General features: G+C 28.8%; 1 long non-coding RNA gene and 1 pseudogene across 1 annotated transcript; one reads left to right on the forward strand and one right to left on the reverse strand.

Moving 5' to 3' along the window:
- Positions 1–3856: 3856 nt before the first annotated feature.
- LOC132943897 (uncharacterized) lies at positions 3857–23590 on the forward strand. The gene is made up of 6 exons (XR_009664386.1): positions 3857–4087; positions 5604–5687; positions 8093–8220; positions 22266–22329; positions 22403–22511; positions 23484–23590. It is a non-coding gene; the product is annotated as an uncharacterized LOC132943897 (long non-coding RNA).
- LOC132944022 (5S ribosomal RNA) lies at positions 20059–20173 on the reverse strand (annotated as a pseudogene).
- Positions 23591–25523: the final 1933 nt, after the last annotated feature.

The raw sequence follows: 25523 nt of genomic DNA on the forward strand, positions 1-25523 counted from the left end.
AATACCTTATTATATAATACATAGATTCCATCATGAGATATTTTAATTTCAGTATTTGTCCGAATAGAAAATATAACTGCACAACAGCAATTGCAAACGGGGAAAGTTTGAAAAACACAGAAATTATAAGAAACAAACTTGAAAATGTACGTGAAAATATGTACCAAACATTTTAATCAATTTTTGAATAACCTAAACTTCTCTTACAATCTTTTAATGAACGAGAAAAAATAAAAATTCCAAGAAAAATTGCACGTCAGCGAAATCATGTGAATATTAATACTGATTGTCCTGAAAGATATTTCCGTACTGCTATAGCGATTCCATTTTTCGATAATTTTATTAATCAATTAAATGAACGTTTGACTAATCATAAAAAAATTATATCATCTTTAAATTTATTACTACCGAATAAATGTATAAATTCTTTGATAAAGGCAAGTGATTTTAATTTGTACTTAGATGATTTGGACTTGGATTCAGTATCAACAAAGTTAAATTTTTTGAAAAGAGAGTGATCAAAAAAATCCGAAGTATTACTCTACAGCTTACCGAAGTACTTGAAGTATATTCTAACTGTAGCCAAAAGTTTTGTCCAAACATATCATTTTTGTTAAAAATTTTGATGACTTTACCGGTGTCAACCGCAACGCCCGAAAGGACATTTTCTTCTTTAAAATGAATTAAGAACTATTCGCGAAACGTTACCACTGAAGATTGACTACCCGGTTTAGCATTACTTGGTGTACATAGAAATATTCATGTCGATCCTGAGGAAGTAATCAACCGTTTTTCTAAAGAAAAAAAATAGAAATTTAGAATTTGTGCAGTAAAATTGAATCGCAATTTACATTATATACTATGGGTGTTTAATTAATTTTTAACAAACCTTATTAGTTTATTTATGGGTGCAATGTATATATTTAATTGCTTCAAAGCGTTTAAAAAATGTTCTTTATTTTATATACCATTTACTAAGATTAGTATCCGCCCTCCCCCGAAAATTTGTTCTGTGTACGGCCTTGGGGGAAACTATAATACGCTATAATATACGAAAATGATAAACGACCATATTATACGCAGCGCACGCGTCCAAGAAGTATTTTCCCATATTATTATAATGTAATATCGGCGGATGGTGGTTATAAATATTAATTCGCGCTCGCTTTATTAATTTACGGTCCTATTATTGACGAGAAGTTCATCTTAGAATTTAGATGCCCACACGTCACACACACCACACAGCACACAAACACACTGGCACACAGGCACGTGAACAATTTTAAGATGGTAAAAAAATTAAACGTTTTCATCAATAATAATCAAAGTATAATATTAATTAAACGTATTATGACGTTATCATATAGTTGTTTGACATTAATCTTTTATAAAAATCATGAAGGTCTATGTGTATATATTATCTATATGAAACATTTTTTTTTTTTAATACATTTCAACCCCCAAATCCACCCCACCAGCAGTACATAATACCTACGTGCTGATCGCGCAATGGAGTACCACGTGAACTTTGAGGGGGGGGGGGGGGGAGTAATTTTTTTTTTAATTTGATTTCGTACGTTATTCATCGCTATAAATCATGCGCGCACATAATGTGTATGAGAATCCGAGAATGTGTATATTGGAACATATTATATGGATGTAATATTATGTGTATCGATCCCGGAACGGTATGCATTAAACACATTATAATATATTATTAATACTTATTTATATACACATTACAATGTACATACATATATTATAATCTATAGGTAAGTCGCATGATAGTGTGCCTACTATATATAATATAATCGATGGCCGTCAATCATTGTGCACGCCACGACGTCCAGTCAGTCCGCTACTCACGCACACACAAACACACACACACACACACACACACACACCGCATAGCCGTCGGCCCGAGCAGGTCATCATCGTCGTCGTAGTGTCCGGGGCGCTGAGGGGACCGGTTTCATACGCGCGCGGCGGCCCGGCGGGTACGTTACCGGTGAAACGGGATACGACACACTCAAGAGTGTGCGTGCGTGCGTGAGTGTGTGCGTGTGTGCGTGTGATTTGTGTGCGCGAGTGTGTGCGTGTGTGCACACACGTGTGTTTGTGCGTTTGTGTGAGTGTGCGCGCGAGTGTGCGTCTACAAACGGCTGCCATCAGTCACTGGATTTGACGCTCGCCGGTTTAAATATTATATATATGTACAGCCATAAATAGGTAGGAGATCGCGCACGCTTGAGAGCGTGTATACGATAATAATAGTAATAATAACAGCAAGCCCTTCGGGGGTGGACTTTTTCTAAATCACTATATATAGCTGGTATTATTATATACCTATACGTAATACGTGAATTATAATATTATGTGTTCTTGTTACATTGTTATTAAACGCGAGGTTCGGCATCGTTGCCGATCGACAAAAAAAAAATAAAAAAAATCTAACTCGTACGATCTACATAAATCGCGGACGCCGACCGATAATGCTATACGCTATAGTACAAGTAACAACATGGAAAAAAAATTCATATTTTCAGAACCATTTGTACACACCTGTGTATTATAACATATAATAATATAACCGTACACGAGCTCGAGTATATACCTATTATAATATATACCTACCTAGCAGTGCACTACACCGGCGGCGGCGACTGTTGTTACTTGTTTGGCACTTTGCAGTCAATTTACGCATAATCGACTTTATATACTTATTAGTTATTACACAATATTATGATAATATGCACACCGCACACGTGCACGTGCACTGGACGTACAAGTCGAGACGTCTATCATAAATGCATAATATATAAAATTAGTACTATAATATTATATACGCAGGACAACTGCGGGTTGTGTATAGGTAAGATGAGCGCGCATCACTATTTGAGAGAGAATTTGATTGAGATTTAAATTTATGTGCATAATAGACAATACTAGTTTCATATAAATCATATCAAATTTTGCCCCATATGGCGCAGATCGCCTATAAAGTGTCTTTATTAACTATTAACACGTCATAAGTTGGCTATAATTTTTAGCTGTCAGTTCCACAGCAGGTTGATGTTTTGACAGCTATAGAGTTAAAATAAAATAAATATGTATTTAATTCCAGTAATATTGAATTAAATAAATACTACTTAGTACTTAGTATAGGCAGGCGCGGACTGGTAAAATAGGGCACGGGATGCTACACAATTTAAAGGGCAAATAACATAAATTGTTGGGGCGAATTTAATACAATATGTAGATTATTTATAAAATATTAATATATTTTATTTTGTTTTGAAAAAATATTGAATATACGTTAAACACGTAAATAAGTACCAAGTTACAAAAAACTTTCAATCAAAGTTGTACAATATTATAGATTACTAGTAATCGTAAGTTGGTAACAATCTGTTGTTCATTAGGTGTCTAGAGTCTTTAAATATATAATAAATAATATTAGGCAAATATATTTTAGGGCAAGGGATGCTGTAGCATCCCAGCATCCCAGCCAGTCCGCGCCTGGACCAGTTTGTATTGTTAAATTTGGCATGCGAACTATAATTGAAATAGAAAACCAGAATAGGTGCATTGCAGATGACAAAGATTTCTGTAAAAGAACATACGATTTATCAATATACCGTATAGGTACTGATAATACTGATAGTACTAGATAATACTATAATATATAAGCTCTATGGATTTATCATAATAAACAATATATTTTATAATATCTATGGCAATCGTCAATTGTCGAAATTCGTCGGCGACGGTTAACAATTCTAATAATTTCAGCAAATACTATTGTATTATAAATATAATATATTGTATATTTTGATTTCAGTGAACAAAAAAATAATAAGCCACTAATATAAACGGACAGTTCGTTAAACCTTACATATTATAATGTAAGTTTTAATACAAGCTCGCCAATTTCATTATGATCAGGTTATTTTCATAAAGTATTTCGATACTTTCAAATTTCAATTCATCGGAGTGAGATGATAAGATGGAGATGAATGAAGATAGCTGTTTCTTCGGCGATGGCGGCACTCTAGCTACGTTTCACCGGAAGAGTAGATGTGTACGAGTAAGTTTGTTTTCATATTATTACCTACTATTTTACATTTAGTTTTTAGACTTAAATTAGGCGTAAAATAGGAATTATTCTTGTTTTTTTAAATAATTTTTTCGAAAAATATATGTAACATGTATAGCTCATACAATTATGAATTTGTAGTTAATAGAAATGCGGATGTTTATACTTCATAGATATTTTTTTATTGAAATCCTGTAAATAATTTGATTAAACAATCAGGTACCTACTCATCACTAGTCTCAATTTTATTATATTACGTGTAAAATCACCGACACAAGGTGCAGACTGAATTTAAAAAATTAAAAACATAAAACAATGTTGTAGTAGAAGCTGGAAACTGTAGTTTTTATAATCCATATAATGTAACTATTAAATTGAATCATTGAATTATTATTCAGAGATAACTTTGGGATAAATGTAAATTAAATTAAAAATAATTAAAAAACATTTTGTGAAAGGGACAAGATTACTGCTAATATTTAAGTCTTAATTATTATTAACAAATAAATACAAATAATAGATATTTTAATAGCTTTTTACTATTAATATTCAGTGTAAATATAGTTTCTGATCGACTTACCAATATGTAATAAACCTATACGTAATAAAATAATTATTCATATCAAATAATCCCAACAATTCAATGCAAGGATTCTCATAAATTGATCTTACAGCAGCCTTAAAACACCAAAAATACATTTGTACATCATTTACAAAATTTTAGTTCCCTATTATGGTATAGGTATTAATACAAACAATAAATTGCTATTCGAAAAAACAATTTCGTATACCTATTATTATTTACTAAATACCTACAACTAAATTAAACTAAAAATAAACATATGATTACATATACTGAGTGCCTATAAAATAATATTATATATGAAAATTGAATCTTTACTACGAATACTCGTTTACACAGACCACAAGAAAAAATAATAAAAATATTAAAAAAAAATAACACACATCATTGTAAAAATATAGTTGGTATTATAGTATTTGATGAATTTACTGTATACGTTTATGACTTTATGTTAACTCTAAAATCCAGTAATCACATTTTTATTTAATAATTCATAAATTACAATATGCTCTTATAAAAATATTATTGTGCTACTGATATCTATTCACCACCTTAATCAATAATTAAATTGATAAACGAAAATAATAATTTAAATAATACCTATATCATATTATTATGATTCAAATTCAAAATTATAAACTATTTTGGTTTATTGTCTTATCAAATTTCAATGAACAAATTGTTCCTTAACATAGAACTCTTTGATATAAAAAGTTCCATTATATTATATCCGTGGATTCATCATATTGACGTACCTAGTATGATATCTATCATTTTTTTATTTAATCTATGGCAAATCTCAAAGTCGTTGCAGAAGACACAGTCGATTAAAAATTCTAAAATGTCAATAAGCAAAGAAGATATGAGCAAAAAACTTACTGCGTTTCGTATAATTTTATTTTTCATAAATCACAATATTCTAAGTTCTGGCTGTATTCTGGAGCGTTTCCTCATGGGCGTCGCAGTTCACACACGTCACGGATTCCGCTGAAGGAGTCGATAATTAAAGTAAGTTTGTTTTTATATTCTTTTGGGGCTTAAATTTACTTTTAAGACTTAAAACAAATATTTAATGTCACGAAAAATGTTCTATCCAAGTGTCGTAGGCGCATATTTTAGTTCCGGACTAGAAATGTATAAAATACGCGAGATATAAACGTCGTCGTCGTTTTTCCAGTCCCTGTTAGTAGAATAATTATAATTAATAGGTGCATACCTATACAGGGTACTTAATATAAATATATAAATATTTTGGTTTAATTTATAGAAATATATGTTATGACTTATAACTGATAATGGTCATAAGATACAATTTTAATTAATAACTGGTAATTTTTTTCCAAATACAACGTTATAAGTTAAAGGTAACTATTAATTTAGTGTCACATACTTAACTTCTATTGTTCACCTAATATCTATATTCTATATCATAGGGATTAGGGATGTATAACCATGTACACATAAAAGTATATTCACGGAATGGTCAACTGTCTATCCTGACGTGTGCGCACTTATGAATAATATACCTACTCATATACTCGTATAGGTATATAAATAGTGTAATACTACATACACGAATGTGTTACCTATTATGTCCCTAAAAGTTCAACAGTTATTATTATATTTATTTATTTTTTACATAATATAGGTAGGTACATTACAAGACTAATTAAAATCACATTTATTTTTATTTTTTCGAACACAATGTTTCAAAAATTATTAATCAATATATAATTTATTGGTATAGTATTAAATTAATTAATGAAATAAAACAAACACACCTACTATAATTATTAGTAATAATAATATATCTATGTATAAATTATTAAAATACAAAACGAACAAACGAAAAACGATTCTGAGCAAAGACATAGTTAACTAATAAATAATATTGAGATTAAAGTAATTTATTTTACTATTAGACATTAGCACCTACAATAGTAGGTTAAAGTCATTTTTGCCCAAATAATAACATTTGAAAGTGTCATCGTGTCTATAAATTATAATAATATACTCTAAAAGTTTCATAAATCCGCGAATACTTACTATTTTTTAATTACAACAAAATAACTAAAATCGTTATTTTTGGTTTTAATATGTAATTTCGTCCAATTTTTAACTTATAATATCTGTAAAAAGTAACTGTGTTTATAATAGATTATTTAGATTTTTCGGTTACAATATGAACCAGGGGCGGACTGGGCCGGCGGGATACTGGGAACTTTCCCGGTGGGCCGCTACTAAAAAATGATTTGTTATTGCTATATATTTATAATTATTATTAATATAGAAGATCGGTATAAATCGGTAGAAAATCGGTATAAATATGAATTATAAATATTTTTTATTTTCATACCATGACGCGTGTGTGAAAAATTGTTTATATTAAGTGTTTAAGATGTTAGATTTCGGTTCGGCTGATTGTGCACGTCTCTCACTCTTCAGCATCAATGCATCAGAAATTATTATTTATAATTAGGCCACGGATTTAAATATAAACTCCATTTTCTGAATTTTCTAAACATTGCTTTCCAAACAAAGCATTCGTTTCATATATTATCAACGAATTGAAAAAATTAAATAAGAACATTTAGATGGGTTGAAGTCAATATTATAATAACTTATTAAAAAAAATTAAATACAATTAAATAAAGGTAATTTTTTTAAATTATATTTCTATTTTTTTACGTACCCATTATGCTCGATACTATAACTTCGGTCTTCAGTTATAGAAAACAACACTTGCCAATATGGAATTACTGTCGAAGTTTTTTATTTTAAAATATTAAATAGCATCTGGTTGACTGATGTGCTATAACGAAACTCAAAATATAACGAATACACTACCTATACACCTATCTAAATTATATTTTATATTCGTTTAAATTGGACTTTTCATTTTTCTGGACATTTTATTAAGCTACGAATTTATTTAGTTATTTTGTTATTTAGGTAATACATATCAATTAATAGGTATTTCTTAAATTTTTTTTATTATTTTATTCGAAACATTATTTTTAAATATTGGGATCAACAAAACTATTTTTATTCAATTACTATTTTATATCAATTAGAATTTGTTAATAAACCAAGTAATAAATGAATGGTTACCAAGTAAAAAAAACCGTTATCTATATTATAAATTTGAATTCAATTTACCGCATTTGCGTCTAGTAGAAACAAATAAATGTTTTTTTGAAGATAATGTAAAAATATCCATCATCCATCGGTTAGGACCATATATATATTTTCTATGATTAGGACGGTGAGGTTATAATTATAAATAATCTATGGCAAATGACAATCGTCTGAGACGAACAGCGATTCCAATACGTACTCACATATTTCGTTCCATTCTGGTTATTAAACTAGGTGCCTATTTTTATAAATGTCATTAATCTCAATACTTCCAGGCTGAACTTTTGGATCGGAGATATGAAGACGCGCGCTGCATTTTCCTTGGCGGAGATGCACAGCTCTGACACTAGACAATATTATACACTCGAAGGGAACGCGTTTTGCCGGAAGAATAAATAATTACGTAAGTCTTGTCCTTCTATTCTGTTGACGCGGTAGACCTAATGTAAATATTTATTGTCAGACAAACTTATATAACCGCTAGACGTAGAGTAATTTTTAAAATCCAGTTTTTATAGGTGTGCAAAAATTATGAAAAACACCTTAAATTATAATACTTTGCCTACAACTGTTAATTTATTGTTATAGTAGAATAATTTTTAAAATTTGAAACAATGATTAGGCAATACTTTTATAAGTAGGAAGGTAGGTTTTTATACCTACCTAATAAAATAAGAAAATACATAATGATTAATGTTATTTAATATGATTTGTAAGTACATAGCAGATCATACCTAGAGAACACCTCAAACGTACGTTTTTTTGGGGGGGTTTTACGGGATATACCTAAGGGAAATTTTCTTCAAATTTTCACATTTCACTATTTGATATTGTGATATTATTTGTGCCTGGGTTAAGTTTCTGTTTTAGAATCGATCGATAGGTTACCTAGGTATATCACATTCTTTAATCTTAATTCTGGTAGTCGAGTATTGGACAAGTACCTACGTAATTTATAATTCGTATCGTAATTTAATTACTAAAAAAATATATTTTCCCCAACAGTGTCACCAGCAGGAGAATACATTATAGAATGTCTATAAACTTGTGGTCTAGTATATGGTTAAAATTGGCATGCGGCCAACAACTGGGGGCTTGTTCTGGACAATTTGAATGATCTAATAAGGTTTATCTCATTATTTGAATTAAATTAATTTTTAACCGATTGTTGTGTTAATCAATTTTTTAATTTATTTCATTCAACACACTCGTCTCAGTTTTCTAGTACCTCTAGATTTCTCACAAAATTCATATCGATCATCTCACAGCTTTCATATTCAAAACCAAAAAAATATGTATTTTTATCTTATTTCAATCTTTTTCATCGAACACCAGAATATATTACAGATCATAAAGGTACTAGTATTGTATACTAGATAAGTTTCAATTAGCGAGATGTAGAGAGAGATGGAGATGGAGCGAGATGTAGACGGATGAAGATAGCTGTTTCTTCGACGACAGCGTGTGCTGCAGTACAGCTAGGTTTCACTGGAAGAGTCGATGTATATGCATAAGTTTGTTTTTATATTATTTTGGTCTTACATTTACTTTTTAGCCTTGAATTAAATATTTATTGTCGCGGAAAATCTGTTAACTAAGTAACGTAGAAGCATATACGTTTACTACTGCCTACCAAAGGCGCAATGTATAATAATAATAAATTATACGCCAGTCCGAACAATCCAAACGCTGTCTTACTCGTAGTCGAGTTCTAGTTGATAACTGACTTGTGAATAAATGTAATTTTTGTTAGGTATAAAAATAAAACTAATAAATCCTTAAATACAACATTTAAAAATACAAACTCTGTGTAATATAAATTAATATTAGGTATTTATTGGTAGGTTTATATGGTATCTGTAGACTGTAACTAGGTCATTAGAATATTGTAGAACATTTTACTGCATAAGATAGGTGTTATTTCAGAAATGGTATTCGTCAGTGAACATTTTCAAACTGGGAATAATATATCATAAGCAGATTGGAATGTGTGAACGTTTCAGTGTCTTGAAGACTAAGTTTCGTAGCAGATTTCGATTCCGTCACGGGGTATGTATTTTCTTATTTCTTAGTAGGTTTTTTTTTATTATAGTTCATTGATCAGGGGATGTATTGCCCGAAAATTTTCAATATTTGTATTGTAACTATACCGGTATAACACTATTCGGGCTATCAATAAAGTCGTGTTCAAAATTAGAAAATTGGTGAGGTATGATATTTTTTTAAGCAATTCTTTCGAGTAGGGAATTCAATGAAGCTCAATGATATTTAAATATTTTCACCGATAATCAAGTACGATGACTTGTAGGTAACTAGAAACTGGGTGAATAGGAATTAGGTAGTGTGTAATATGTCGAAGATAAGGAAATGGGTCAACAGGATTTCAGAATGTTTGGTGTATGAAAAGGAAAGATGAAAAATAAATGTAAGGTTAGGGTAGGTAAGTGGAGTGAGGGTAGCAGATATGAGAATAATAAGTAAGGTGTTAAGGTACAAAAGAGGATAGAATAAGAAATTAATTAATTAAGGGTAGTGTAGGTTAGTGTACATATTGTAGTGAAAACAAGAGAGAATAGGTTTAGGTGGTTCGGCCACTGTATGATAAGAGATAGTGAGAGTGGCTATAGAAGTTAGTTAATTTAGGTGGGAAATGAGGGGCGAGAAGACTGAAGAAGAGATGGATAGACAGAATACCGATCATATGGAGGTGTGGAATGAGAGTGGCTGAACCTGTATATAGCTGTGAGAGACGGGGGAAGAAAAAGTGTAAAGGTAGAATAGTTATGTTAACAATGCCGAATACGTAGGATAAGATCTTGAATTGCAAAGGCCACTAGCTTCAACTAACCATAGGTTTACCTAACTAACCTTCTTATGACTCATTAGTACTCTTTGAATAAAAAGATCCTGAGTTGCTGCATGTTGCCGAACTTAAGTGTTTGATTATCAAGTCGATCCTCCCATTGTTGACACCATGGATAGTCCACGCCTATGTTAAATACATTTGAGGCCGCGTTCCCGGAGGGGAAGGCAATTGAGGCTCATTTATATTGATAGTCGATACTCGATATGAGTATACTTTATTTGGCCTCAATTGTTCCCCTCGAAGGACGAAGACCGCTGATAAGACCATTATGTCCTATCCATATCTTTATTATCTATGATGGAGCCATACAAAGCTCACTCGTGTAAACTTGTTGCTGGTTGGGATGTCAGCGCACTATTTGTTTTCCATCTTTGACCCACGCGTAGCATACCAAATGTACGATTAAGAAAACACTAAAATGATTGTACGTGGGTCGGAGAGAGAAATAAATGGTGCGCTAAAAATCTGACATCCTCTTAAGTGTTAAATATTTGCCTGCATGTATGCACTAAAAACAGGCAAATATATGCACTGAAATATTCAAAAATATTAAAAATAATAAAATATTCAACAAATACTGAATGAAAACGTTTTTATTAAAATTTTTTTAAATTAATAAATAATAATACAAATTGATTTACAAAAAAAATTCTTTATTTACACACTTGGTAGAGGTAGGTAACGGATGAACCGAAAATATAAAAACATTTTAAGAAAATAAGCATAAATACGAAGAAATCATGAAAGCCAACTGTAATAAATATTAATTTACGAAAAAGTATATTAAAAAGCATTATTATTATAAATGAAACAAAACTATCAACTATGGACCGTGACATAATATAGGTATTTCTATATTTTTAGCTCCATAATTTCTGTTAAAATATTAGGAAAATGTATTAAGTACCGTAAAAGTGCTAAATTTGAGTTATTACTTAAAATATTATATTCATAACAAATTATAATAGAAGGTTAGGTACTGTTATTCCACATACCTATATTATAGTTTAATTTAACTACAACATTCTAGTAGAGTCTGATAAAATTTGGTTCCACGACTTTGATCATACAAACTTTAAATACTAAACTATGGGTCTGAAAATTAGTTTATATAGATGTAAATAATCCAAAACATATATTGCTTCAATATATAAAAATAAAGTGTCTTGTATTGTAGTAGGTGGGTAACTTTCAAAAAAAAAAACTAAAAAAATCATACTTGAAATCTATGTATAATATACGTATATTGTAATAAATGTTCAAATGTTTATTATAGTACATTATAAAAAATTAACTTAAGTTCAATATAATACATTATAACAGGTGTTCAAATAAACATTTCATACCAAAAATTTTGTTAATTCACACAGTCTCTCTTCAATTTTAAATTTTTCTTCAAATTATCTACAAAATATAAATGTTTAGTAAATTGGAAGACTTGATTAAGTATTTAATCATTTATCTAAAAGAGATGTGCCGGGTCGCCACATTATTATATCGAGGGGCCATGGTGCAAGTGTCGTCCATAAATATCATAACATATATTATTGTATTAGTTACAAACTCTTGAATTAAGAGTTATGTGTGAGGATTTAATTGATTTCCTAAAAGGAAATGGCTCAAGGTTTCCTCAGTAAGTTGAGGGACCGTAGTTAAAGTGCTGTCCACCAATAAAGTACCCGAAAAAAAAAAAAAAAACGATTAATTCAAATATAGAAGGTACTTATATCATATACTTTTATCAAAGTATGATTGTGTTAGTCACAGTCTTGTAAATGATATTGTCTTATGTTTTCCCAATCTAATTATACAAAATATTGAAAATTAATGAAATCACAAATATTAGTACAATAGAGAGACTGTGCATTGATTTACAAATTTGTCTTAAATTTACTTTTTGCATAGAGAATATGAAGGTGGGCTGGGCTCTTAATATCAGAGTATGGGGGACAGGTCTGGGATTTCATATTATCATTAATAGAGACTCGTTAATCGCTTTTATGTGCTTCAAATTGTTTACACGAGTGAGCTGGGTATGGCTCCATCATAGATAATATAGATATAACATAATGGATAGGACATAATAGTCTTACCAGCGGTCTTCGAGGGGAACTAAGGTGTCAACAATCTAAGGATCAACTTGATAATCAATCACTTATAAGTTCGGCAACCTGCAACTCAGGAACTTTTTATTCAAAGTTTCCTAATGTAATTAGTCATAAGAAGCTAGTTTGGTAAACCTAAGATCAGTTGAAGCTATGGTGATGATAGACGACTACAATCACTAGTCGAGAGCTTTGCGATGATGTTTTCCTACTAACTATAAAGGTATTCGATATTGTAAACATAACAATGAAAGAAAATATTTAAATATTATTAATTTGGTTATGTTAGGTTAGGTTAGGATAGGACAGTAAATTAGACGTTAACTAATTATTATAGTTTTTAACACGGTCTTAAAGACTGTCAGCTAGAGTTGTACCAGTATAGTTATTAAAAACTTAAATACAGCCAACATTAAATAATGATTTTTTTAACACAACAAATTATAAAATGTATTTAAAATATAACAAAATATATTTTTTTTAGGATTTTATAAGGTTTTCAATACTTATGAGCTTTTGTAAATAGAAAATGTATAAAATCAATAGTTTTAATTTAATATATAGTTTTGTGTTTTATTATCCTACTGTCAAAGAATTCTCAGGGTTTTCTTTCCACATTTTTTTACATTGTACTATATCTAATTTTTTTCCGCACATATTTACAAAGACTAAAACAGATATCTGATTATGTTTTTATTTACATTTAGACTTTATAGTTTGTTATTCAATATTGACTGTAGACCCACCAAACACAATATTATTTTAAATTAAACATTTTATGTCCTTTGTAAATTACAATCACATAGTAGAGTCCGTGCAGGACCTTAATTTTTTTGCATCCTTTATAAATTACATTCGTTTTTATACATTTTCTAATACTGCATATATTACGGTGATACACCTCTGATCATAATAACTGTTCGTATTATTATAATGTAAACAATACCTAGTTTTTGGATTGTAGTTAATATGTATTGCAGTATTTAGCTTCCAGTGTATTCTTTTGTTTAGTGTTATTTAACACAGATTTCTCAAACAATTTTTTTTTCAATTCATTGAACTCTAGTAGATTTTTTTGTATAAATATTTTTCAAGATTAACCGGCTATACCTGGGAGTACGCTGAGTACCCGTGTACTCATAAAGCGTGTTCCTACAGTCAAATTTTTTCCAAATTTTATTTTTGTTTTCTAAAATCAATTTGCCTGCAGGCGCCAACACCTCCCTTCAATTTTTTTTTTAGTACTGTAACTCTAGTTGAATATTTTGTATTGACTTGAAAATTGATAACTTGGTGCCCCGTGAATAATCATTCTTTAATGAACTAAATATTTTGAATAGTTTTTTCTAAATTTTTTTCCAAATTTTTTTTTTGTTGTCTAAAATCGATTTGCCTGCGGGCGCCAACACCTCCCTTCAATTTTTTTTTTATGATTTTAACTCTAGCCAAATTTTTTAAACATTGAAAATTTGGTACCCTTTGAGTAATTCTTTAATGAACTAAATATTTTGAATAGTTTTTTCTGTTTAAGATTCTGGGCATTTTAGTTTGTACTATGTAATGTGTATTCATACGTTAAATTTTTTGTATTGACTTGAAAATTGATAACTTGGTGCCCCATGAATAATCATTCTTCAATGAACTAAATATTTTGAATAGTTTTTTCTGTTTAAGATTTGGTTAGGACATTTTAGTTTGAACTTCGTAATGTGTGTTTCTAATGTAAATTTTTTTCCAAATTTTTTTTTTGTTTTCTAAAATTGATTTGCCTGCGGGCGCCAACACCTCCCTTCAATTTTTTTTTTATGATTTTAACTCTAGCCAAATTTTTTAAACATTGAAAATCTGGTACCCTTTGAGTAATTCTTTAATGGACTAAATATTTTGAATAGTTTTTTCTGTTTAAGATTCTGGGCATTTTAGTTTGTACTTTGTAATGAGTATTCATACAGTAAAATCTATTTGCCTGCGGGCGCCAACCACTCCCTTCAATTTTTTTTTTTTAGTACTGTAACTCTAGTTGAATATTTTGTATTGACTTGAAAATGTATAACTTGGTGCCCCATGAATAATCATTCTTTAATGAACTTAATATTTTGAATAGTTTTTTCTAAATTTTTTTCCAATTTTTTTTTTTTGTTTTCTAAAATGTTTTTGCCTGCGGGCGCCCACACCCACCTTCAATTTTTTTTTTTGTTTTGTGACTAGTTGAATTTTTTATATAGACTTTTTGAACATTGATAACCTGGTGCACTTTGAATAATCCATCATTAATGAACTAAATATTTTGAATTGTTTTTTTCTGTTTAAGATTCTGGACATTTTAGTTTGAAGTTTTTAATTTAAATTTTTTTTTGTTTTCTAAAATGCTTTTGCCTGCGGGCGCCAACACTCTCCTTCATTTTTTTTTTTTGTTAACTGACTAGTTGAATTTTTTGTATAGACTTTGTAATGTGTATTCCTACAATAATATTTTTTTTAAAATTTTTTTTTTGTTTTCTAAAATGCATTTGCCTGCGGGCGCCAACACCCTCTTTCAATTTTTATTGTTGTTATGTAACTCTAGTTGAATTTTTTGTATATACTTTTTGAACATTGATAACCTGGTGCACTTTGAATAATCCATCATTAATGAACTAAATATTTAGAATAGTTTTTTTCTGTTTAAGATTCTGGACATTTTAGTTTGAAGTTTTTAATTTCAATTTTTTTTTGTTTTCTAAAATGCTTTTGCCTGCGGGCGCCAACACTCTCCTTCATTTTTTTTTTTTGTTAACTGACTAGTTGAATTTTTTGTATAGACTTTGTAATGTGTATTCCTACAATAATATTTTTTTTAATTTTTTTTTTTGTTTTCTAAAATGCATTTGCCTGCGGGCGCCAACACCCTCTTTCAATTTTTATTGTTGTTATGTAACTCTAGTTGAATTTTTTGTATATACTTTTTGAACATTGATAACCTGGTGCACTTTGAATAATCCATCATTAATGAACTAAATATTTAGAATAGTTTTTTTCTGTTTAAGATTCTGGACATTTTAGTTTGAAGTTTTTAATTTCAATTTTTTTTTGTTTTCTAAAATTTTTTTGCCCGCCGGCGCCAACACCCTCCTTCAATTTTTTTTTTGTTATGTTACTAGTTGAATTTTTTGTATAGACTTTGTAATGTGTATTCCTACAATATTATTTTTTTTAATTTTTTTTTTTGTTTTCTAAACTGCATTTGCCTGCGGGCGCCAACAGCCTCCTTCAATTTTTTTTTTAGTTATGTGACTAATTGAATTTTTTGTATAGACATTGTAATGTGCATTCCTACAATAATATTTTTTTTTAATTTTTTTTTGTTTTCTAAAATGCATTTGCCTGCGGGCGCCAACAACCTCCTTCAATTTTTTTTTTGTTATGTGACTATTTGAATTTTTTGTATAGACTTTTTAATGTGTATTCCTACAATAATATTTTTTTAAATTTTTTTTTTATTTTCTAAAATTATTTTGCCTTTGGGCGCCAACACCCTCCTTCAATTTTTTTTTTTGTTTTGTGACTAGTTGAATTTTTTGTATAGACTTTGAAATGTGCATTCCTACAATAATATTTTTTTTTAAATTTTCTTTTGTTTTCTAAGCTGCATTTGCCTGCGGGCGCCAACACCCTCCTTCAATTTTTATTTTTGTTATGTAACTTTAGTTGAATTTTTTGTATATACTTTTTGAACATGATAACCTGGTGCACTTTGAATAATCCATCATTAATGAACTAAATATTTTGAATAGTTTTTTTCTGTTTAAGATTCTGGACATTTTAGTTTGAAGTTTTTAATTTCAATTTTTTTTTGTTTTCTAAGCTGCATTTGCCTGCGGGCGCCAACAGCCTCCTTCAATTTTTTTTTTAGTTATGTGACTAGTTGAATTTTTTGTATAGACATTGTAATGTGCATTCCTACAATAATATTTTTTTTTAAATTTTTTTTTGTTTTCTAAAATGCATTTGCCCGCGGGCGCCAACACCCTTTTTCAATTTTTATTTTTGTTATGTAACTCTAGTTGAATTTTTTGTATATACTTTTTAAACATTGATAACCTGGTGCACTTTGAATAATCCATCATTAATGAACTAAATATTTAGAATAGTTTTTTTCTGTTTAAGATTCTGGACATTTTAGTTTGAAGTTTTTAATTTCAATTTTTTTTTGTTTTCTTAAATGCATTTGCCTGCGGGCGCCAACACCCTCTTTCAATTTTGTTTTTGTTATGTAACTCTAGTTGAATTTTTTGTATAGACTTTGTAATGTGTATTCCTACAATAATATTTTTTTTTAAATTTTTTTTTGTTTTATAAAATTCTTCTGCCTTCGGGCGCCAACACCCTCCTTCAATTTTTTTTTTTTGTTATGTGACTAGTTGAATTTTTTGTATAGACTTTGAAATGTGCATTCCTACAATAATATTTTTTTTTAAATTTTTTTTTGTTTTCTAATCTGCATTTGCCTGCGGGCGCCAACACCCCCCTTCAATTTTTTTTTTAGTTATGCGATTTTATTTAATACAGTATGTCTGATCCTAGTTTGAATTTTGTGATTATATTTATATTATATAATTTTAAGAATTTTTTTTTATCTTAAAATTAATTATGCATAGATATTTTTTTTTATAGAAACACAATTTTGTGTGTTAATTTATAATATGAAGTCGAATATAAAGTATTAGTTGGTGTTTTGGTAATTTGGCTGAAGCCAATAGTGTCAATTAATTTTTTATGTTCTCATATACTTTTGTAGTATTGTACATTAATACTCAATATATTTATTCTATACTTTTATAAATCTTTATTAAATCTAATAGACAAACGTATAAATGTATAATATATACTTAAACATTTTACCTTTAGTATCTAACCAAATAAAATATTATTATTTTTCCAAATATGTTGTGTTTATGAATGTTTCCAATACTATTATTATGTATTATGTATACAGCAGTATTATTATTATTATTATGAACCTTTTACATAAAAACATAAATAATACACAAATACTGCCAAATATGTTTAGGTAGTTATTTATTATTTTGTAAGATATCATTAAGATTAAAGTTCATTTAGATAATCTTTACATTTGTAATTAGTAATTACCGAATAAACCTTGAACAAATTACCTAACAAAAAAAATGATTTATATATGCATTTTTTTTTGTCATTTAGTACAACATTGAAGTATTAATAATAACAAAGGTGGGCTAGTGGATGTCGCTCTGCTGTACAGTAGGTTACAAGTGGATCACTGTATAATGGATGGGATTAAATTTGAATTCAATGATATAATATCATTGTGTAAGAAAAACGATTCTGAGCGGAGACGGTATGTCAGTCTAGGTTTAAGACATTATATAGGTACTTATCTATAGTATTAAAAAAAATAATTGACCTATAATAAATTCCAAATTAAGCATATCACAATATCCATTAGGTACTTATAACGCGCTATACATCAACAAAAAACCGTGATACTATCATAGATATAATATATTAGTATACTTTAGAAGTTTCAAGTACCCACGAATAATATTATACAATCTCAACAAAATAACCGAAAAAATATTCTAAGTTTTTTCTTAACTCAAAATAATTTGCTAATTTTCGTGATTTTTCATTATTTTGTCAATTTTTGAACTTTAAATGCTTAACCACCAACAATATTCACTTTCTAATCGAACAAGATACTGAAGTTGAAAATCGAAGCATTATTTCGACTACTTATTGTGTACATAGACAAAAAAAAATTTTAAAAAAACACATCATTTTAAAATCAATACATTCATCGTTCCACTCAGAACCTAAAAACTAAATTATCAGTTTGTTTTATCTTAATTTTCTATTTTACAAAAATAATAGCTTTAATAAATTCAAAACATGACATGGTGTCTGTAATAGTCAGTGTCAATGTTTGTTTTATTGTAATGACCAATTAATTAAATAATACCATTGAATATGAATTATGAACTTAATTTTAAAAAATATGAACAATAATTGTAAAAAACTTAAAACACTCACAAAAAACATATGAGGAACCCTCAACTTTTTTTTTCTTCCAGTAATAAGAATTAATGTTACACTTTGTATTAAATGTTCAATGTTTTTGACAAAGCAAAAGTTTTTTATCAACAATTATTGAAAAAACAACAAAAACATTCGAAAGTTTAAAATTTCTAAAGTTCTCAAAAAGAGTTAAAATATTTTGAAAATTATTCCATGCATAGAAATTGCTAATATAAACATATTTTGGTGAACAGTTCAAGATATATGGTTATTGGTTTTTTAATTTTAAAAAAATAAGAGAATAGATTTTGTCGAAAACTTGGTTACTTATTAATTAAAACTATTAAAACAAGTACGGAGAATATGTTACTTTTTGACACTACAAACTACCAACTAGAAAAGATATTAAAGTTGAAAATCTTGGTATTTTTACTCCTCCGAAATATGATGACAGACCCAAAAATAAAGTCCAATCAGTCTAAAATTAATTTTTATGCCTCATAAAAATTATCAGTGTTTAAACTTATTTAAATATTGGTGTTAAATTAAAATAATAATATTCAAAAGTAAGCGTTTAATTTAACTTGTGGTTAAATTATTTTTGTCTATATATTTAAAATAGATACTATTTTAGATTCTGAGCGAAGCGATGAATGTATTGATTTTACAATGTGTGTTTTTTTTTTTTTAATTTTTTAAATTTTTTTTTGTGCCTGTCATCGATTCGAGTTATCGGGATTTCACTGCATATGCAAAGAGCAAAGGCAAACGACGACTAAATTGAGTATTGACACATAAAATCGAATGGCATTTATTTTGACATACAAAACGTTTATAGCGATAACAAAAAAATAATATAATGACTTGTAAAGGTGCGTAGGTATACAATTAATACATAATACATTAATCAATAATAACAGGCATATTATATTCTATATGATTACGTTTCAGTACAGAATAAGACAAGTAGGTATAATTAGTGAAAGTAGGTATATTAATTGGCTAGAATGGTTTGGCGAACTAAACAAAATTAAATTAAGAAAGTTATGAACTGTTAATGATTGTAAACGCGATGGACATTATTTATATTGACAAAACAAGGGTGTAGGGACTAAGGGAATTTGGAGTGAATGGCACGTAAGTTTAAATCATTTGTATGAACTGAAATCGACAAATTTTACTTAAATTTTTTTCTTTTAATAAATAAAGAAGTAAAGTTTATAAAAAAAGCAAAAAATGCCAACGGCACGTAGTGTTCCCAAGCGGTCACCCATCCAAGTACTAACTACGCCCGACGTTGCTTAACTTCAGTGATCGGACGTGAACGTATTCAACGTGGTATGGTCGTTGGCGGATTCAAGTGGAAAAATTATAATATTTAAATAAACTATCTTACAAAATGTTATTCATGTTTTTATATTATATTACAATAATATAAGTTAATTATAAGTAAATAATGGATTATTAGGTTTAAAATATGATTCTAATATGTTCTAAAAAATCCAAAAATATTCTCTTAATAATCCTTAAACTATAGTAATATATAATATATTGCTTGACTGCTCTAGTGATATGCTTTTTTTCTTCAAATAGTATAAATATATATTATAATATCAATAACTGAATTACCAGTGCCGCAACAACCGCAGGGGCAGCCGGGGCAATGCCCCTGTAGAGGGCTGCTAATCGTTGGCTCAAGGGGCCCCGACGGCGCACAGCATCTACTTTAAATTTTTAAATAATTGCATTGTAATCTAATGTTTAAATCAAATAAAATATATTAAATAAAAATATCTATTTTTATAATTTATCATGCTATCTAATTTGTTGTCGAAGAACAAGGGGCCCCTATTTATCAATAATAATACCTATATTTATCTTTAAAATTATATTTTTATAGTGTTTTATTGTTTTATTGTTATTGAGTTACTTTTATGTGTGGAAAGCTTTAATTAATATTTATAATAAAAAAAAGAACACTAAAAGTGTAGTTATATTTTAATAACAATACACTGGTCAGTGGGCCTTCACATAAAATTTTTTAGGTTTTCAAAAAAAAAATCACCATCATTATTTATTTTTGTATAGGTAACCTATAAACAAATATTGTATACATATACCTCAGGGTCCAATACATTGACTTTGTCCGGGACCCCAAGAATCCTAATTGTTTTACTGGCCGTAGACAGGGCCGCATATACTTAACCAAAACTCGTTTGTCAGAATTTAAATAAGAAGGGAGGTCAATTAAAAAAAAATAAAATTTGGAAGTGACTCTGCTGAACAGTAGGGTACAAGTGGGTGACTGTTATGGATAGTGTTACATTTGAATTCAATGATATAATATCATTGTATACGAAAAACGATTCCAAGTGGAGACGATTTGAAAGCCTAGCATATTGTATACTATACTTATATTGATATTATTAAATATTATTAATACCGTAGCCGGTTAAGTTGAGTTATTATTATTTGTTTATTATCATATTTGTATATAATAATACATTTTAGACGTTTCAATTACCCACGAATAATATTTTTAAAATAGGTATATAAAGTACAAGTTACAACGAATTATGAACGATATTTCAAAAATTAATTGCCGAAAATCATTAGTTTTTAACTGAAAACGACAAAGAAGTCTGAATTTGGCGGTCAGTCTTATTTTTAAGTTATATAATAGCTAATTGAACTTTTTGGTATTTTCATATAATATATCCGGTGTAGTCACTCGCACACTGCGCTTGCTCGAACAATTAAAATCAAAAACATCCCTCGACTTGTTATGTAAATCCACCATGGGTGGGTGTCAGAATTATTTTTGCATCATCAATTTTAAAACGTTGATTTACCTAGATTAAAAAAAAAATTAATTTGTTATACTTAAGCTCGGTAAACTTTAAGCGTTGTACGGGTGCGTAAGACACCGAAAATCGTGAACTTCGTAAGGCTATACCATAAATACCAATGGTTTCCCGGTAGTAGAGTTTTGGACAAGTACCTACATAGGTAACTTATAATAATTCATATTGTAAATTAATTAGGTACCAAAAAAATATAACTTCTCAAACACTGTGTCTATTGACACTGCCGGGAGAATGTATTACAATGTCTATAAACTTACGGACCAGTTTGTATAGTTAAATTTGGCATGCGAACTATAATTGAAATAGAAAACCAGAATAGGTGCATTGCAGATGACAAAGATTTCTGTAAAAGAACATACGATTTATCAATATACCGTATAGGTACTGATAATACTGATAGTACTAGATAATACTATAATATATAAGTTCTATGGATTTATAATAATAAACAATATATTTTATAATATCTATGGCAATCGTCAATTGTCGAAATTCGTCGGCGACGGTTAACAATTCTAATAATTTCAGCAAATACTATTGTATTATAAATATAATATATTGTATATTTTGATTTCAGTGAACAAAAAAATAATAAGCCACTAATATAAACGGACAGTTCGTTAAACCGTATATATTATAATGTAAGTTTTAATACAAACTCGCAAATTTCATTATGATCAGGTTATTTTCATAAAGTATTTCGATACTTTCAAGTTTCAGTTCATCGGAGTGAGATGATTAGATGGAGATGGATGAAGATAGCTGTTTCTTCGGCGATGGCGGCACTCTAGCTACGTTACACCGGAAGAGTAGATGTTTACGAGTAAGTTTGTTTTCATATTATTACCTACTATTTTACATTTAGTTTTTAGACTTAAATTAGGCGTAAAATAGGAATTATTCTTGTTTTTTTAAATAATTTTTTCGAAAAATATATGTAACATGTATAGCTCATACAATTATGAATTTATAGTTAATAGAAATGTGGATGTTTATACTTCATAGATATTTTTTTATTGAAATCGTGTAAATAATTTGACCGACCAGTTCAGGCGCGGACTGGTAAAATAGGGCACGGGATGCTACACAATTTAAAGGGCAAATAACATAAATTGTTGGGGCGAATTTAATACAATATGTAGATTATTTATAAAATATTAATATATTTTATTTTGTTTTGAAAAAATATTGAATATACGTTAAACACGTAAATAAGTACCAAGTTACAAAAAACTTTCAATCAAAGTTGTACAATATTATAGATTACTAGTAATCGTAAGTTGGTAACAATCTGTTGTTCATTAGGTGTCTAGAGTCTTTAAATATATAATAAATAATATTAGGCAAATATATTTTAGGGCAAGGGATGCTGTAGCATCCCAGCATCCCAGCCAGTCCGCGCCTGAGTATAGGTACTTTTTAATTAAACGACTATAAAGTATAAGCAACGCCAATATATTACCACGCATATAGCCGCAAATTCCCAAAAATGTTTAAGGTCACCCCTATAATATTTTTTAAAAATTACTTATACTTAGAACTAAGTACTAAATGTTGTATTTTTGTACGTAGTAGAAATTTGGAGAACAAATCCCCTCTATATCCCCACCATTAAATTAATTAGATTTGAGCGCATAAGTATATCACAATACTAACATTCATGCAGTAAAGGTATCCGTAACAAAAATGTATAGATTTAAACAATGTGGATACATTTTATGAACGAGTTGATTGAAAAATGAAAGTGCTTATAACACTATATGTCTAATGTCTATATAGAAATTATAACTTGCAGATCGACCATCGTACAGATGATGATATTCCACCTTGACAGCTGTACATAACAGAGGTGATTAGATATCAGGTTTTACTGTCTTAGCAGATCTATTATAGTTAGGTAATCAATATATTTTTATATTTTATTTGTTCATCGTGAAACGTATATACTTTATTTTTATGTCTTAATATACTTATAATTATCGTTGTATAAATTATATAATTGTTTCATGCAAATATTTAGCATGAAATTAGTCAACACTTCAACAGACTCTATGCACTGCCATCTCAAGTAATCACTTAGTCGCTATTCCGCATTATTATTTAAAAATTTAACTTAGTCATCACACGTAGTAAGCCAACAAAGCATGTATATATTTATTTATTATTACTAGATAGTGAACAGTGCAAGTTAGGAATATTTCATTGTAAAACTAAAAAAATAAAAATTAGTTAAAATGGCACAATGATTTATCAAACATCAGATATAACTTACTATACAAGCATTATCATAGTTATCTATCGTTTAGAAATAAAGTATGATTTTCTATTTGGGGCTTAGATCATATTATACAATAGTATACAACATGATCAATGATCATATACGACTAGGTGATACCTATATGATCTAAGATCTGGATAACGCTTAACACTGTTATTCAGTAGACAGTAGTCAGTATGATTATAGCTTATATTATGTTTATTAAATGTTTAATGCTGGTTTTAAATTGTCATAATATACTTGTTAAGTGTGTATATTTTTAACTTTGTTGTGTTTTTAAGATATGAGGGCATTTACTAAATTATTTAGATTAAAAAAAATGGAATATATAGGTACACAATCACAATATGTACTATATATGATATCTAAAATATATATATATTTCAAGTGCATTGAGTTACGACAAACGCGTATATATTATATTGTCGAATATCGACACTTGGTTAAACGAAGAAATATTACATTTTAGATAAAACCATCCGCAAACCACGAATGGCAAACAACGATGTTATCTAGTTTATTACATTATGCGACTGTGAACAATATGGGCGTGGTAGTGGTTCTGGACTTTTCCGTGCTCGCGATGTTAATAATTCGTGCAAAAAGGTGTGTTATGAAAGGAAATTGAGTGCCGTGTGTTTAAGTTTATAGTAACTGGGATAATGGGAAAAAACAGATACATTGAGAATAAAACGGTAAAGGAAATAAACTCTATAAAAAAAAAATAATAATATTAATAAATAATGGGTACAAAACCAAGAGGAAATTCATAATAATAATAATAGAATGCGAGAACAATGTGCAACAACGAGTGTTAAGTATTAAGACGTTCAAAATACCAAAGTGGCTAATGTGCTCGAATACTGGGAATACATGAAAATATCTTATTAAATCCGCAAGGGGACATTCACTTACACAGGTAGGTAAGAAGGTTATCTAGACAGGCTATCTGGGAAAAACAATATTTAATCCTTTAAAAGGATATATACTCATGACAAATGTTAAAAAAGTTATATAAACTCGGCACCGTATGAAACTCGAACTACCTTGGATGGTTACTATATTTATAGCTATTATATTACATTTTATACCTAGGTTCTAGGTATTGTATTTTGTAGCGTCATAATAAACATTTTAATAACGGGAAACATGTATCGATTTGTTAGCAGCTTACGTATTCCATTCTAAGTATTTTTAAAACGTATACATATGCAAATAAAAACGATGGTGATTGGTGATAATCTTAATAAAAGTACTAAAACATTGATGGTAAAAGTTCATGTATATATTTTTTTTCATACAAAAATTAATATAATTTTAGTAAATTTATATTGTATCTACGTACTTTTAATAAGAAATTGTCCGAATATACACTGGTTCCAGAAACTACAAAATATATTGAATTTATAAATAACGTAAGTAATATAAATAACTCATAAAGCCACCATACTAAACACGTGATTAAAGATTATATTAATGTTTGTACTTTGTAATAACAAGAAAAAATTTCAAAAAAAAACCAAGATTAAGTGTCTCCTGCCTGGATCGTTAAAAAAA

Source organism: Metopolophium dirhodum, chromosome 4 (assembly GCF_019925205.1).
Source record: "Metopolophium dirhodum isolate CAU chromosome 4, ASM1992520v1, whole genome shotgun sequence".
NCBI classification, from domain to species: Eukaryota; Metazoa; Arthropoda; class Insecta; order Hemiptera; family Aphididae; genus Metopolophium; species Metopolophium dirhodum.